We start from the raw sequence: 18,588 nt of genomic DNA on the forward strand, positions 1-18,588 counted from the left end.
ATCTGCGAATCCCTGCCAGTTCCCCCTGAGTTTAGGGCACGACCAGAACATGTGTACATGGTTAGCTGGCCCTCCAGCGCATCAGTCACACTTGTCCTCCAGCCCGAAGAATCTGCTCATCTGGGCCACCGTCATGTGGGCCCGGTGCACAACCTTAAACTGGATCAGGCTGAGCCTGGCGCATGTTGTGGTCATGTTTACTCTACTCAGGGCTTCCGCCCAGATACCGTCCTCCAACACCACCCCCCCGAGCTCCTCCTCCCACTTAAGCTTCAGGTCCTCGGTCTGCGTATCCTCAGCTCCCATTAGTTCCTTGTCGACGTCTGAAACTCTACCCTCGCCCACCTCTCCCCTAGAAACTACCCTGTCCTGCCTCCCCTTCGGCGGGAGACGTGGGAAGGATGGCACCAGTCTGCGTACAAAATCCCGCACCTGTAAATATCTAAAGTTGGTCCCTCTCGCCAGCCCAAACTTTTCCTCCAGCACCCTCATGCACGGAAAGCTCCCTTCCAGGAACAGATCCTCCATCCTCACATTCCCCGCCCTCCTCCACAGTCGCTACCCCCCGTCCATGTTCCCCGGGGCAAATCGGTGGTTGCCGCAGATTGGGGTCCACACCGATGCTCTTACCTCTCCTACATGCCTCCTCCACTGGCCCCAGATCCGAAGAGCAGCCACCACTATCGGGCTGGTGGAGTACCGTGCCGGCGGAAGCGGCAGAGGTGCCGTGACCAGGGCTGCTAAGCTAGTGCCCCTGCACGAAGCAGCCTCCATCCGCTCCCAAACCGACCCCGCGCCCACCATCCATTTCCTTATCATCGCTCTGTTGGCCGCCCAGTAATAGTTGCTGAAGTTCGGCAACGCAAGCCCCCCTTCTCCGCTGTTCCTTCAAAGCATCACCCTCTTCACCCGCGGGGACTTCCCTGCCCATACAAATCCCAGAATAATTTTATTCAGCCTCTTAAAGAAGGACCACGGGATAAAGATGGGGAGACTCTGAAAAACAAACAAGAACCGTGGGAGAATCGTCATCTTAACAGTCTGCACCCTCCCCGCCAATGACAGCGGGAGCGCATCCCACCTCCGGACCTCCTCCCTCACTCGTTCCACCAGTCGGGACAGGTTGAGCCTATGCAACCTGCCCCAGTCCCGTGCCACCTGAATCCCCAAATATCGGAAACTCTCCCCCACCAGCCTGAACTGCAACCCCTTCAGCCGACTCTCCTGCCCCCTCGCCTGAATTACACACAACTCGCTCTTCGCCATGTTCAGTTTGTATCCGGAGAACCGGCCAAATTCCCTCAGGGTTGCCATAATACCGTCCATCCCCACCATTGGGTCCGATACACAGAACAGCAGATCGTCCGTGTATAACGAGACTCTATGTTCCACGCCCCCCCGGACCAGCCCTTTCCAGCCCCTAGAAGCTCTCAGTGCAATTGCCAGCGGCTCTATGGCCAGTGCAAACAGCAGTGGGGAGAGAGGGCAGCCCTGTCTTGTCCCACGGTGCAGTCTAAAGTAGTCCGATGTCGTCCTGTTCATCCTTACACTCGCCTCCGGGGCCTGATACAATAGCCCAACCCAGTCGATGAACCCCCCCCCGAACCCGAACCGTCCTAGTACATCCCACAGATAATCCCACTCGACCCGGTCAAAAGCCTTTTCAGCATCCATGGCGACGACTATCTCTCCCTCCCTACTCTCCGGGGGCATCATAATCACGTTGAGCAGCCTTCTTAGGTTGGCCACCAGCTGCCTCCCATTTACACACCCGGTTTGGTCCTCCCCAATTACATCCGGTACACAGTCCTCAATTCTGGTCGCCAAGGTCTTGGCCAGTAACTTGGCGTCTACATTGATCAGAGAGGTCGGCCTGTATGACCCACAGGCCTCCGGGTCCTTATCCCGTTTCAGAATGAGCGAGATGGTGGCCTGCGACATCGTCGGGGGTAAACTCCCCCTGTCTCTTGCCTCGTTAAAGGCCCTGACCAGCACCGGCCCCACTATCCCGGCAAACCTTTTGTAAACTCCACCAGGTACCCGTCCGGCCCCGGGGCTTTACCCGACTGCATGACCTTCAGGCCCCCCAATGCCTCCTCGATCCTGACCAGGGCCCCCAGTCCATCCACCAACCCCCTCCCCATTCTTGGGAAGGTCAGTCCGTCCAGGAATCACCTCCCTCAACTCCCTCACCTTTGCTGAAGGCGAGGACAAGACAAAGTTCAAAACAGTCCTGCTGAAGTTCGACAGCCACTGTGACATCGAAGTCAACGAGAGCTTTGAACGCTCTGTGTTCCAGCAGAGGCTTCAGGGTAAGGATGAAGCTTTTCAGTCCTTAACCCATCTCCGTACCCTCGCGCAATCCTGCAACTACGGCTCCACTTCCCACTCCATGATCAGCGACCAGATCGTTTTCGGGGTCCTCTCCGATCCCCTCCGCCAGCAGCTCCTTAAAGTTAAGCAGCTCACCCTTACCATCGCCATCGAAACCTGCGTCCTCCACGCGCACGGCAACAACCGGTACTCACATATCACGGCAGAGATGGCGCGGCAAGGCCCCCACGATGCGGAGCGGGTGCAGGCCGTAAAACAGCTCCAGGGCCTGAGTCTGGATGTGGGCAGCCATTTCGCGCCCTTTTCCCGGCCTCCTGCGCATGCGCACCACGACCAAGGGGAAGGCATGTGCGCACATAGTTCGACCGCACCGCGCATGCGCGGTGGTGCACGGAGCGTCCTGATGTCGGCGCCATGACGTGCAACAACTGTGGCTCCACCCATTTAAAGCGGCAATGTCCCGCGAAATCTCGATGCTGTCTCCAGTGTGGCAAGCTTGGCCACTACGCAGCCCTGTGCTGATCTGCTCCACTGCCCAATACACAGCGATTCCAGTCGCAGCGCAGGAACGTCCGGTCAGTACAGCAACTCGCTGTAGACTCCGACTCCGACATGGTTCCAGATTCCGACACCGAGGGCCTCACATCCCCATTCCGGGTGATCATCACCAAGCATACGATGCCTTCAGCGAAGAAGGTGAAGCAACTCCCAATGATGAGCATTGATCCGGACGACGAGTGGTGTGCCACCCGCACGGTCAACAAGGCTCGCATACGCTTCAGGCTGGACACCGGCGCTTCAGCGAACCTCATTTCAAAGTCTGACCTTGACACCATCTGCGTCAAGCCAAGCATTCTTCCACCGGCCTGCCAGCTACTCGACTGCAATGGCAAAGCCATTGCTGCCAGTTCATGCCAGCTTGCGGTATCCCATCGTTCTTCAAAAGCAACCCTGCGTTTTGAAATTGTAGGAACCAACAGAGCTTCCCTGCTCGGTGCTCCGGCCTGCAAAATCCTGAATCTTGTGCAGCGGGTTCACACCATGTCGTCCGCAGAGGCAACGGCCTCGCCAGATGTCAACTTCCAAGCCCAATTAGATGACATCACAGCACAATACCACAGCGCCTTCAAAGGTATGGGTACACTACCATACCGATACAAGATACTGCTGAAGCCGAATGCCACACCTGTGGTTCACGCACTGCGTCGGGTGCCGGCACCCCTCAAGGACCGCCTCAAGCAGCAGCTGCAAGACCTCCAGGACCAGGGCGTCATTTCTAAGGTCACTGAGCCCACGGACTGTGTTAGTTCCATGGTCTGTGTCAAACAATCGTCAGGGGAACTTCGCATTTGTATAGACCCCAAAGATTTGAACCGTAACATCATGAGGGAAGACAACCCTATACCTAAACGAGAAGAGCTCACCAGCGAAATGGCTCACGAAGCTGGATGCCTCCAAGGGGTTTTGGCAAATACAGCTGGACGCGTCCAGTCGAAAGTTGTGTACATTTAACATCCCATTTGGTCGTTACTGTTACAACCGGATGCCCTTTGGCATCATCTCCGCCTCGGAAGTGTTCCACCGAATAATGGAGCAAATGATGGAGGGCATCGAGGGGGTGTGAGCGTACGTCGATGACATCATTGTCTGGTCCACAACTCCTCAGGAGCACATCGATCGCCTCAAGCGAGTGTTCCACAGGATCCTCGAGCATGGCCTCTGACTCAATAGAGCCAAATGCTCGTTCGGTCAAGCAGAAATAAAGTTCCTTGGCGACCATATTTCGCAGTTCGGTGTGCAGCCAGATGCAGGCAAGGTGGCGGCGATCAATGCCATGAAGAGCCGGAGGACAAGAAGGCAGTCCTCCGCTTCCGAGGGATGGTCAATTTACTTGGGAAGTTTATCCCCAACCTTGCATCACACATCACAGCTCTCCGCAGTCTCGTCAAAGAAACAACGGACTTGTCAAAAAAACGTCAGTGGCTTCCCGCTCATGAGCGAGACTGGCGTGAGCTCAGGGCGAAACTCACCAAGGCCCCGATACTGGCGTTTTTCGACTCCGCCAAGGAGATGAAGATCTCCACCGACGCGAGCCAGGCTGGCATTGGGGCAGTACTCCACCAGCGGGACGAATCCTCCTCCTGGGCCCCAGTCGCATATGCCTCTCGAGCCATGACACCTACTGAGCAACGATACGCTCAGATTGAAAAAGAATGCCTGGCCCTCCTCACAGGGATTGACAAATTCCATGATTACGTGTATGGACTCCCCGAATTCACGGTCGAGACAGACCACAGGCCATTGATTCACATCATCCAAAAAGATCTCAATGATATGACGCCACGGCTACAACGTATCCTCCTCAAACTCCGTCGCTATGATTTTGACCTGGTCTACACCCCGGGCAAAGAGCTCATTGTGGCCAACACACTCTCTAGATCCATCACCACGCCGTGTGAGCAGTCGGACTTCGTCTGTCAGATAGACGCTCAGGTGAAGTTTAGTGCATCCACCTTTCCGGCCACTGATGAAAGGGTCGTGCAAATTCGTCAGGAGATGGCCAGAGATCCTTTACTCCAGCGGGTAATGCAACATCTCACGGATGGTTGGCAAAAGGGGCAGTGCCCCCAGTTTTATAATGTTAAGGACGATCTAGCGGTAGTGGACGGCATATTAATGCAGCTGGACAGGATAGTAATCCCACAGAGCATGCGAGAGCGGGTTCTCGGCCAAATCCACAAGGGTCACTGGGGGTCGAAAAGTGTTGCCGTCGAGCCCGAGAGGCAGTATATTGGCCAGGAATCAGTCAGGATATCGCCAACACGGTCCTCAATTGCCCAACATGTCAAAGGTTCCAGCCGGCTCAGCCCAAAGAGACTCTACAGCCGCATGAACTGGTGTCCTCCCCATGGTCCAAAGTTGGCATTGACCTCTTGATGCACGATCAATAACCTCGAGATTGGAGACAATTGAAGGCTTTAATACGCTGGATGTTTCCCCCAGCAGCGCAGGTACAGAAGGAAGCTGCTGGGGCGGCACGGGCTCTTATACCCCGCCTTGCAGGGCGGAGCTAACATACAAGCTTATCCAATGGGAACAACTACATTCTCCACCAATGGTATTCCGGCATTACCAGGTACTGTAATCCTTCTAACGCAGACTACCACATTCACCCCCTGTTAAAAAAGAGTCCGGCGGGGGTGGTGGCTTCGTATCACAATGCGGTAAAAGTGGTAGAAGTTACAGTTATGAAGGTACCGTAATGTCTCCGTACAGCGTTTTGCCTCATTACAACTCTTAACTATTTACAATAGTAATGTACATGTCAAAAGGGAGCAATTAGTCGATCGGGGGCCCTGGACATCCTCAGTGGAGGTTTGGGCGTCTGTGACTCCGGGAGCGAGGTTTCGGCTTCTGTGGCAGCTTCATCACCCCTAGACGGGGCCGGTGGAAGGGCCGACTGACCTGGGAAGGGGGCAGCTGTGGGGTGCGCCGGTGGGCAGGGCCTAGACGGGGCCGTTGGAAGAATCGATCCACCTGGGAAGGGGCCGACTGTAGGGTGCGCCGGTGGGAGGGAGGGTGGGACTGGTGGCGGGGGTGTGTGTGGGGATCCAGCGGGCGCCAGGTCCCGTAGGGAGACCGTATCCTGTCGGCCGTCAGGGTACGCCACGCAGGCGTACTGAGGGTTAGCGTGGAAGAGATGGACCCTCTCGACCAATGGGTCCAATTTGTGCGCCTGCACGTGTTTTCGAAGCAGGACTGGTCCGGGAGCTGCCAGCCAGGTCGGGAGCGAGGTCCCAGAGGAGGACTTCCTGGAGAAAACAAGGAGACGTTCGTGAGGTGTTTGGTTGGTCGTGGTACACAGCAGTGACTTGAGGGCATCCGGGAGGACTTCCTGCCAGCGGGAGACTGGGAGATTCCTGGACCGTAGGGCCAGTAGGACGGTCTTCCAGACCGTTCCGTTCTCCCTCTCTACCTGTCCATTTCCCCAGTGGTTGTAACTGGTCATCCTGCTCGAGGCAATGCCCTTGCTGAGCAGGAATTGACGCAGTTCGTCGTTCATAAAGGAGGACCACCTATCACTGTGTATGTAGGGGGGGAAACCGAACAGCGTAAAGATATTATGGAGGGCTTTTATGACGGTGGTTGAGGTCATGTCGGGGCAGGGGATGGCGAATGGGAATCGGGGGTGCTTGGCTTGCCCGCAAAAATAGCAGCGGGGCCCCCCGGGGTTGCCAGGCCGTCTTGCAGCACAATCTTGTGGGGGGATGGGAGATGCCTCGGGGTCGGCCGCGGAGGGGTTCCACGCTGCCCAGGGGGCTGCCGCGCGGTCGGGGATGTAAGCGCGGGCGTTTCGGGAGGCCACATCCAGGGAGCCGGCAAGGGCCCATGCCTCCTTGAGGCCTAGTGTCTCTTTCTCCAGCAATCGCTGGCAGATTTGGGAGGACAGCATACCTGCAACGAAAGCGACCCAGATCAAAAGTTCAGTGTGGTCGCTCGCCGAATAGAATAGAATAGAATAGAACATTACAGCGCAGTACAGGCTCTTCGGCCCTCGATGTTGCGCCGACCTGTGAAACCACTCTAAAGCCCATCTACACTATTCCCTTATCGTCCATATGTCTATCCAATGACCATTTGAATGCCCTTAGTGCTGGCGAGTCCACTACTGTTGCAGGCAGGGAATTCCACGCCCTTACTACTCTCTGAGTAAAGAACCTACCTCTGACGTCTGTCTTATATCTATCTCCCCTCAATTTAAAGCTGTCCCCTCGTGCTAGACATCACCATCCGAGGAAAAAGGCTCTCACTGTCCACCCTATCCAATCCTCTGATCATCTTGTATGCCTCAATTAAGTCACCTCTTAACCTTCTTCTCTCTAACGAAAACAGCCTCAAGTCCCTCAGCCTTTCCTCAGAAGATCTTCCCTCCATACCAGGCAACATTCGACCACTTCCTCCCTGCCTGACAGGTACATACGTATCAAGGACACGCAGTAGCTTGTTCCTTGAACAAGCTCCACATTTCCATTGTGCCCATCCCCTGCAGTTTTCCTCTCCATCTGATGCATCCTAAGTCTTGCCTCATCGCATCATAATTGCCTTTCCCCCAGATATAACTCTTGCCCTGCGATATATACCTATCCCTTTCCATCGCTGAAACTTGCGGGCAGCTGCAGTTTCTCCCCAACACCAGGAGCGCACGGTAGAATTCTTCCAGCGATTCCCCAGGGATTTGTCACCTCGTCGCTAGCAGATGTCGGGCGTAGACCTGGTTTACAGGGCGAATATAATGTCCTTTCAGCAGCTCCATTGCTGCATCGAAATCGTCCGCGTCCTCGATGAGGGTGTAGATTTCTGGGCTCACCCTCGAGTGCAGGACTTGTAGTTTCTGTTCTCCCGTGGGTGTGTTTTCGGCCGATCCGAGATATCCGTTGAAACACGCCAGCCAGTGCTTGAAGGTTGCCGCGTGGGGGCTGAGTTGCAGACACTCCGGCTTGATTCGGAGCTCCATTCTTTTAAATCTAGCGTATTAAATTTAGCACGATCAACAACCTCAGAAACGAGATTGGAGACAATTGAAGGCTTTAATACGCTCGATGTTTCCTCCAGCAGCGCAGGTACAGAAGGAAGCTGCTGGGGCGGCACGAGCTCTTATACCCCGCCTGCAGGGCGGAGCTAACATACAAGCTTATCCAATGGGAACAAGTACATTCTCCACCAATGGGATTCCGGCATTACTAGGTACCGTAATCCTCCTAACACAGACTACCACACCTCTTTCATGCAAAGGGCCGAGACTATGTCCTCCTCGTGGACTACTTTTCCAACTACCCCGAGGTGGTCGGACTGGCTGACCTCACACCAGCAAGTCATCAAGGCATGCAAAGAGAATTTTGCTCGTCATGGCATTCCACTGACAGCTATGACTGATGATGGCCCTTGTTTCTTCAGCCAGGAGAGGACGGATTTTGCCCGGCTGTACAATTTTACGCACGTCACTTCAAGCCCCCACTACCCCCAGTCGAATGGGAAGGCTGAAAAAGGGGGTCCTCATTGTTAAAAGACTGTTGTGCAAAGCTGCTGACTCGGGTTCGGATTTTAACCTGGCGCTGTTAGCCTGCAGGGCGACTCCTTTGTCCGCTGGCCTGTCCCCAGCACAGCTGCTAATGAACCGCACACTACGGACAATGGTGACGGCTATCCACATCCCGAACCTTGACAATTTTCCGGTCCTGCAGAGGATGCAACAGTCTCGGGCCCAATACAAGTCGGCGTACGATGCCCACGCCACAGATCTCCCTGCTCTGGCTCCTGCTGACCGAGTTCGTGTTCAGCTACCTGACGGTGGCTGGTCTGCCACAGCTGTGGTGGTCAAGCAAGTGGCCCCGAGATCGTTCCTCGTTCGCATGCCTGATGGCTCCTTTCTTCGGCATAATAGGCGGGCACTGCGGCTGCTTCCACGCCCGCCACCTGAACGTGATGTCCCGCCTCGCACACTGCTTCCTCAGGTTCCTTCCACGAGGCCACCGATCTGCCAGTTCTTTTACCGGCCTCTACATTGGAGGCAGTTCCGCTCGTTCAAGGGCAGGCGGCTCCTGACCCACCCTTGAGGCGGTCAACCAGAACTCGCCGCCCGCCACAGAGACTGAATTTATAGACTGAATGTTGCATTACCTTCTGATCCGTTTACACATCTGTACATATTGTTTCGTTCTAATTTGTTATCTGCCCTCTATCTGCACTAGACACCTTCCCATGTGAATACGTTAACACACTTTGTATATAGTCAGGCTCCTGTACACACACACTCACTATTTATTGACCTACATCATTTAAAAAAATAAGTTTAAAAAAAAGGCGGGGGGAGATGTCATAATATGCACACAGGTATATGATGGTGCACAGACAGGCAGTGATTGACACACAGGATGACCAGTGAACACACAGAACACAGCAGCCAATCACCCGACAGGACACGACCACTATAAAGCCAGAGGGCACTAGTTTTCCCGTTCTCTTGGGATGCAGCCTCTGAGACAGTCAGAGCCCATGAGCAGCAACTAGAACATGCACCATGTGGTAGTAAGATAGTCTGGTCAGGTTAGTCTCAGGTCTCCAGTCAAGTCAGCATAGTGTCAACCCACAGTTCAAGCATGTTTAATAGTTAAGAGTTTAATAAAATTGAGTTGCATTTCTTTAAGTGTTGGAAGCCTGTCTCTCTCGCTCTGCTACAGTAAACGCAGTCCTCGCAGACCCGGCATACCCAACACATCAGCTGGGAGCCCCCGCCGGGTAGAGGAGAATCCCGCCCCTTGTTCAGCCCTGCTGGATCACCCACTAGATTACCTTCCCCATCCACTACCCTCCCTATTTCCCTAACCGCTTCTCTCTCTTCCTCAGTTGCTGCGCAGGCATTCTACTGGCCTTCTCCCCATGCTCATAAATCGCCCCTTTTACCTTTCTAAGCTGCTCTACAACCTTGCCTGTAGTCAGCACCCCAAATTCGGCCTGCAGCCTCTGTCGTTTCCTGAGTAACTCTGGCCTCGGGGATTCTGCGTAACTCCTGTCCGTCTGTAGAATTTCCTTAATCAGTCGGTCAGTCTCTGAGTTGGCCACTTCCCGACTTAAAACAGAGAAGCGCAAAGGCTGAAGGGAAATTCAGCCAACACAGGCAAAGACTAGCAAATACAGAAATCATGTGTATTAAGACCTGTAAGGAACCAGGCAGCACTGAAACCAGCAGCCATGTTGTGTTGGGTGTCCTGATACACAAATGAGCCAACACGGCTGTAGATGGTACAACTTGATTTTATTATGTTAACTAACAGATGCAACTAACTATAGACTTGGGTACGTTCGCTACCAGCCACCCTATGGACCTAGCCCTATGACTAATGTTGGTGAGGCACTCAGCACATGGTCTATGTCTGAGTGTCACGCTGCAAGTTCTGTGTCCCGAGCTGTCTCCTGCCAGAATGAGCGGGAGTTCCGGTGTTCCCCCTTTTATAGTGCTGTGCTCTTACTCGTGATTGGCTGTGGTGTTGTGTGTGCGCTGGTTGGTCCAAATGCCTGTCCATCAGTGTGTGTGTGATTGCACCATGATATGCTGATCTGGATATCATGACACCATCTGCATAGTAATGTAGCAGCCATCTACAAATTAATGAGCGATCCCCGGGAACAATCGAAATATTTGGGATAAACAAAGCCAAGCCAGACTCCTCGGCGCCAGCAGGAGCCAACACAAAAGAGGTTAACAGACACTTAAAGACCGCCCATCGATCAGGGAACCGCTCCAGCATTGGAGAAATCGAACCAAGTGATTGGAAGGAAGTCCAATCACTTGAAACCAGTACGGGGTCCTCCCCGAAGGGCGGGAAGCCCCTGGGGTCTATAAAGCAAAGCCCCCAAGTTCAAATTGTTTCTTCTTGACAGGGTCACTCAGCAACGCGAAGCAACCCCTCAGAGTGAACTGTCCAGCGGCCTCCAAGCAAGTAAGTCTCAAGTCAACGCTCGCTACGAGATAGGCGCTCCTAGCTACCAATCGGTACCAACTTTGAATCCCGCAGACTCAGAACCCGAACGAAAGGCCATTTGTTCCCCTGACCTGGTGGGCCAGTCCGAAGCTAAGTATTGGCCTGTTAATGATAGAAATAGCTTAGAAAGTAGAGTTTATGCATGAGTAATGAATACTGTGTATAATAAATGTGCTTTGATTTGAATCTTACTAATCGGTGTATTGAGTTATTGATCATTACTTGAACTTGAACCTCGTGGCGGTATCATAAAGATACCTGGCGACCCGAGAGCAAAGGTTATAAAACAGAGCAAATTGAACCAACCAAAAGTTAGCAACTCTCTGCCCTATCTGTCCTGTCCCTGTACGCCCGGATTGAAATCGGCTCCCCTCTCACCACTGTCTCCCAGAGCACTGCTGCCGAGACTTCTCCAGTATCGTTCACCTGCAGGTAATTCTGCAGGGACTTCCTCAGCCTCTCGCACACCGCCTCGTCCGCGAGTAATCCAACTTCCAGCCTCCATGGTGGGCGCTGAAAGCTGTCCTTACAAAACTGCAGGTCTACCAAGTGTGGAGCATGGTCCGATATGGCAATTGCCGAATATTCTGCCCCCACCATTCCGGCCAGCAGGTCCCTACTCACAACAAAGTAGTCAATTCGGGAATACACCTTGTGGACGTGGGAGTAGTACGAGAACTCCCTCGCCGTCGGCCGGCTAAATCTCCACGGATCTGCTCCCCCCATTTGCTCCATGAACCCTCTCAGTTCCTTTGCCATCGCTGGCAACCTGCCCGTTGTTAAACATGACCGGTCCAGGCTCGGGTCCAGGACTGTATTAAAGTCCCCGCCCATGATCAGCTTACGCGAGTCCAAGTCGGGGATCTTCCCCATCATCCTCCTAATAAAATCCAATTAGGGACATACACACTGCCCAGGACTACTCTCACCCCTTCGACCTTACCCCTCACCATAACGAACCTGCCACCTCCATCCATGACTGTGCCCTCCGCCTCAAATTGTACCCTTTTATTAATCAGGATCGCAACCCCCCTCGTCTTAGAATCCAGCCCCGAATGAAAGACCTGACTGACCCAGCCCTTTCTTAACCTAACCTGGTCTGCCACTTTCAGGTGCGTCTCCTGCAGCATGGCTACGTCCGCCTTCAGAACCCGTAGATGCGCAAACACACGCGCCCTCTTCACTGGCCCGTTTAACCCTCTAACATTCCAGATGATCAGCCTGGTTGGGGGGCACTACGCCCCCCCCTCTTTGCCGATCAGCCATCCCCTTTCCTTGGCCAGCCCCCCAGCCATGTGTCGCGCTTCCTCCGGCCCGCTCCCTGGCCTGCTCCACCCATGACCTCCTCACTGTTACCATGCCCAGTTTCCATCCCCGTCAGCAGAACAACTCCCCCCCCCCTCCCCCCCTGCAACACCATCCTACCACCTAAACCCTGCTCTAATCTAACTACATGGACACCCCCCACCTCGGCTCCCGTTGACTAGCTGCACTCAGCTAGCCTGGGGCTCCCAGCCTCGGCTCCAGCCCGTCTCCCACCCATTGTTCCCAGTCACCCTTCCCCCCGACCCCTCCACACCACTTCCCCAGATCAGCCCTACTTAAGCAAACACTCTACACAAGTCACAAACAACCCCCACAATAGCACAATTCGAGTTCAACAAAAAAAAAAGAGATAAGAAATAACAAGCCCTCTTCAGTCCTTCCCATACAGACACAGAAAATATAGCACAAAGTTCTCCTGAGGCATCCATTTTAACCCAACCCTTTTAACTGTTTTCTTTATTAATTCCCTCCCCCAGCCAAACTCCAACTCAGCAAAGAGCCCAAACAGGAAACATTCAGGTAAACTATGCAAAAACAACCACAAAAAAAAGATACATCCCAAAACGGGAGAGACACCACATATACTTAAAAGCTCTAACATGAGTCCAAACATCCTCAGCTCAGGGCCAGCCCTTGCTTCTTAGCGAAGTCCATCGCCTCTTCGGGTTCCTCGAAATAGTGGTGCTGACCCTTATACGTAACCCACAGTCGCGCCGGAAAAAGCAACCCGAATTTCACCTTGTTTTTATACAGTATCTCCACCTGCCTGTAGCCTCCTCTCCTCCTGGCCACCTCCGCACTCAAATCTTGGTACACACGCAGGGTGGTATTGTCCCAAATACAGCTTTGTGTGCTCCTTGCCCATTGCAGCACCCGTACCTTGTCCAGGTACCTGTGAAAGCGTACCACCATCGCTCGTGGGGGACCCCCTTGTCACGGCTGCCTCACCTGCACTCTGTGTGCCCTGTCCACCACCGGCGGGAGCAGGAACACCTCGTTCCCCAGCAACTTCTGAAACATACCCTCCACATACGCGGCAGCGTCTAGCCCCTCTGTCCCCTCCGGGAGGCCCATGATTCTCACGTTCTGCTGGCGAGATCTGTTGTCCAGGTCCTCCAGCCTTTCCAGAAGCACAAGTTGTCACACTGCAGAGCCAAAAAGCCCTCCTGCATAGCCTGCAGCAGCTGCTCCATTGTGGGCTGGGCTGTCGGCGCCTTGCTCTGAACACCAGCCATACTGGTCTCTCTCACAGCCTCCATTATGCCCTTACTCGACCACTTCTTCTGCTGTTTACGGTCCCTCCGGCTTCTTAGGTCCATACAATTCTGTTTGGGTCCTGTGCCTGAGTACTATTGCTTTCCAGTTCCGCGCTCAAAAGCGTAAAAAGGTCAGGGGAAAAGGTCCAAAAGTCTGACCAAAACGGGAGTCACCAAATGTGCGACCTACTCCCTCATAGCCGTCCTCTTATTTAACAGAATCGCCCCCCCCCCCCCCCCCCACCCCCCCCCCCCCCCCCCCCCCCCCGGCCCTCGTCCCAAAGCAGGAATGGTAAGTCTGTCCAACCCAGCCCTTCCTTACCCGCAGTCGGTCCTGCTCTCTCAGATGTATCTCTTGGAGAAAGACTACGTCGGCTCTCATGTTTCTTAGGTGGGTGAAGACTCTGGATCTTTTCACTGGGCCGTTGAGTCCCCTGACGTTCCAAGTGATTCTCCTGGTGGGGGGGGTTTCTGTCCCCCCGCTCCTGTGGGATTAACCATACTTACCTGGTGGATGCGCCCCTGCCCTCCGGGTTTCCCTTTGTTAGGGGGCCGTCCAAGATGGCCACTGTCACAGCTCTCCCCAGGCAGTGGGTCCCTGCCCTCCGGGGTTTCCCTTTGTCCAGGGGGCACCCAATACGGCCACCAACAGTGCGTCTGCCACATAGGTAGGCCCCTGTACTCCAGGGTCTCCCTTCGCCCAGAGACCGTACTGGGTGGTTTTCTATCCCACTCAACTAACCTATCTCCGTCCTATTCACAAATTACTTTTCTCTCGATCTTTGTGTCATCAGCACATTTAGCAACTTTGGTTCCTTATATAAATTGTAAAAGGTTGAGGCCCCGGCCCTTATTCCTGTGACGTGCCATTCATTGCATCTTGCCACCAGGAATAGGTCATCTTTGTAGAAAATAAAAGTGAATTACTGCGGATGCTGGAATCCGAAACTAAAACAGAAAATCCTGGAAAGCCGCAGCGGGTCTGACGTTATTTTTGGAGAGAGAATGGAGCTGACGTTTCGAGTCAGGATTACTTCATCAGACCTATTTCTGCCTACTCTGAGTTTGCTGTTAGCGAGCTAATCTTCTATCCATGATAACATGTTACTTCCTACACCGCGAGCAATTCCCCCTCCCGCCCCCTTTTTCGGCAAGAACCTGTTTTAACCACACCACACATGACTCCTTCAGTAAACTCCAATAAGATGGTTAAACTCTGCCCGATTATTTTGAATTTATCTACGTGCCCTGCTGTAACATTTAATTAGTTTCTAACATTTTCCATCTGACAGATGTTAAGCTAACTATCCTGTAGCTTCCTGACTTCTGATCTTCCTTTTGGAATAAAGGTTTTACATTCAGCTTGCCCGAATCGAGGGAATTTGGGAAAACTAAATCCAACGCATCGATTATCTGACTAGCCGCTGGTGATATGCATCACTGTATATACACAAGGCGTTAATGTAAATGCACTACAACTAAGTAAACACTAGAGGGAGCACCATAGATGTTGTTGTGGGAAAAATCAACCAGTTCAAGAGTCAGACTTGCTGTGATCAGATAAATGCAGTTTATTGTTACACGAAGCTTCGGGAGAAAGCGTACGTACCCCGCGGTACGGTAGCCAGCCTTTCTCCCGGTTTGAATGGCAGTCATTCATTTTATACTTTGGGTTCACAATGAGCCCAGATACAAAACAATTATCACCTTGTTATCTTTAAACATTTTATAGATTGTACGTTGCTATTTGTAAGTGTTTTGCCATTTACACATGGCCACAGTCAAAGAGGTTTAACAGGTTACAGGTAGCAGCAGGACAGCAGTATCGATTGTCCCTTTGTTTTGGGAAATGGCCCAAGACATTCGTATTAGCATCTCATTGTGTACACCTCGGCTGAAGTCAGCTTTATTCAAGTGGTGTCCCGCATTTATGTATTTCTTAATCTTCCTGTCTGGCTCCCTTTGTCCTGGATCTGTTCCTCTGTCCTACTGGCACCCCGCTGGACTCCAGGCATCAGTTATGTCTGCTTTATTCTCTGTGTCTCCATCTTGCGTGTCAGGCAGCCATCTTCTGTGCCAAGTGCCCTTCTGAACCATTTCCCACTTCAACCCCTCCTTTTGGTCCGGGCTGTTGTCGCCCCAACAGCCCCGTAGACCAACACCACGGTACCTCTCATAGGTACAGGTCCGCAACTTCCCGTCTTTCTCTGCATTTCCTGGATTCTTCGGGGAATATCGTGGTTTCGTTAAGGGTGACACTGGCTCCTGACACGACCTTTGTTCCGGTACTACAGCAGATTTTTAGACACCCAAAGCTAAGGCAGCACACCAGTGTGACCGATATGAACATGACCAGTCCGTGTATTAAATAGGGTCCCCAGGTATTTCCCACTAGCCACTCTAGCCAGCTACTTCCTTTTGTGTGTCCCTGTCTGAAGTTATCCAGTTGTTCCCTGATATTGTGAATGGCCTCTGTAATATTATAGGATTCGTCTATGACATGGGTTATACATTTATCTCCCACGATTGTACACACTCCCCCTTGTTGGGCTAACTGTTAGTCTACTGCATACCGTGTCTGTGGTGCATATAATCTGAGATCAGCCATTTCTTGGTTGACAGCCTCTAGCGCTTTTGAGGTACTGTTTCCCAAGACTGTTAATCCACAAACAATTACATTTCTGTTCTTAGCACTAATCACTCCTGCTGCTCCCCCCAGAGATAGAGTCCCGAGGAACCCGTACCCCAGGGATGATCCTAATGTCCACTGGTCCCAATCAGCGCAGAATTCCTTGCTGATAGCCCGGGCCACTATTCTTCTCTGACTATGTCCCTTCTGAGGGCATGGTACGGTGAGTGGTCCTATGGTTCCCACTGCAAAAAGGCCTGGGAGATCTAGTGTTTCTGTCGCGTACGTTCCATTGAAGATGAAGACGTATCCCTCCTTTGCCCGGTAGCATGTGGTGTCCTGATTATGACTCTGCCTGTATTCCCAATTTTTTGGATTCCACCACCTGGTAAGTATCAAACAGGTATGTCCATGTGGCTGAGCTTACGTGAGTCCCATTGCACTGCCCACACATGAGCTGTCTTCCTGCGGTTATGTTCAGGCATTTTAGTTCATTGCAGGTGCAAGTAAACTGTCCTTTATTAACCCGACAGTGCTGGCGGATGCACTGCGTCTGTATGCAGGAATTATTTGTGGGGACCAGGGCATAGGCACATCCCCATCCCTGCCCTGTGAAACAAAGCGGGTAGCTTGCTGTATCTTGACCAGCTTTCCCTCCCTCCTTTTGGAGCTCCCCGCCCCCAGAGTCGGTGGGATTTACAAGTTTCACACATCTCCCCTGTATCCCCTTTTTATACTTTCTGATTTCTCCCTTACAGGGACTATATATAAATTGCTCGGGATCCACCCAGGAGTGGCTACAAATAGGGCTTCTACCGCCTGTGCTAATGGATAGCATACAGTTCGATTCCCGTGTAAGTTTATGTGGGCTTTGTAAAATAGATTATCCTCTAGCCCAGTCAAATTTACAGTCACGACAACGCAAAGTATCATAATCACACCCGTGGTTAGACACATTTTTACAACGAGCAAGTATCAATTCTCACACTATAGTTTATAATCTGTCTGTGTGCTTGGTTGCAGAATTGTTCCACACTTTCCGAGTACACTGGTCCTTCCCTCGCGGTCTCCTCCTGTGTTTGGGGGAAAGCAATCGGATTAGTTCACTCATGTGCAGGTTTATACAATTTGAGCTGGCTCCAGTGTTTCCATGTTCCCTTCCCTCTTATGTCAATACAGGCACAGGTGTCTCCACTAATTATGACTTCATATGGCCCATTCCATTTTGGGGCAAATCCTGGCTTAACAGGTCGTGTTTTTATTAGGACGCGACTTCCCGCTGCTGGGACATCAGGGAATATTTCAAGCTCCTTTGTGTGTCTTTTTGTTCCTGATTGTCTTTTACGAATTTTGCGCATCCCTTTTAGCTGGGTGCTCAGTTCCGAAACATATCTCCTGATTCTGTCTTTTAGCGGACCTACATCGGTCCCACCTGTTATGATGCTTTCTGGTAATTACATCGCCCGTCCTGTCATTAGCTCATAAGGGGTTAATCCGGTTGTCCGGTTTGTAGGAGCTCTTAGCCTCATTAGTATAGTGGGCAACACCTCTGTCCACATTTTTCCCGATGTTTGCATGGCTTTAGCTAATGTATTCTTAAGTGTTCTATTCATACGTTCCACCATTTCAGAACTCTGTGGATGATAGGGGATATGGAATTTTTGTTTTATCCCCATCAGCTTACATACTGTTTTCATCACTTTCCCAGTGAAGTGTGTCCCCTGGTCTGAATCAATTTGTAGGGGCACTCCCCATCTAGGGATTACTTCCTCTGCCAATATTCTGGCTACCGTGGTAGCAGCACAATTTCTGGTAGGGAATGCTTCTACCCACCGGGTGAATTGGTCTATGATGACCAGACAATAAGTTTTTCCATGGGATTGTGGTAGTGGCCCTGTGAAATCCATTTGCAGATGTTCCCAGGGTCCCTTGGGTCTGGGTTGGTGTCCCATTTTAATTTTGATGGGTTTACCCGGGTTGTGTTGTGCACATATCACGCATCGGTGGCAGTGTCGGGCTACGTCTCTTCCCATCCCTTTCCACCACCATTCTCTTCCTCAGCTGGTTATCATGGCCTCTCTACCCACATGCGAGAGCCCATGGTGTAATTCCAATAGGGTGTTCTGTATGCATTCCGGTGCTATCACCTTATCCTCTCGTCTCCAAACATTATCAGCCCCTTTGGCTGCACCCTGCGCTTCCCATCTCTCTCTCTCCTCACTTGGGGTGTTCTCCTGTAATTCCCTAATATCTATATCTTCTTCTACTGGTTCTGTAGCTGCTATTGATAGCTCGCTAATCGTTTTTTGTTCTAGAGCCAGTTGAGCTGCTGCATCAGCTGCTTGGTTTCCTTTGAAATCCAACCAATCCAGGTTGTCTCTTCCTGGCTCCTTCTGGTGGGCTTTAATGTTGATTACTGCAGCTTCTCGGGGGTTCTCACTGGCTTTTAATAGCCCCTTAATTCTTTGCTGATGTTTGATAGGGGTTCCTCCAGTGGTTATGA

The sequence above is a fragment of the Scyliorhinus torazame genome, chromosome 4, assembly GCF_047496885.1.
Source record: "Scyliorhinus torazame isolate Kashiwa2021f chromosome 4, sScyTor2.1, whole genome shotgun sequence".
In the NCBI taxonomy this organism is placed as follows: Eukaryota; Metazoa; Chordata; class Chondrichthyes; order Carcharhiniformes; family Scyliorhinidae; genus Scyliorhinus; species Scyliorhinus torazame.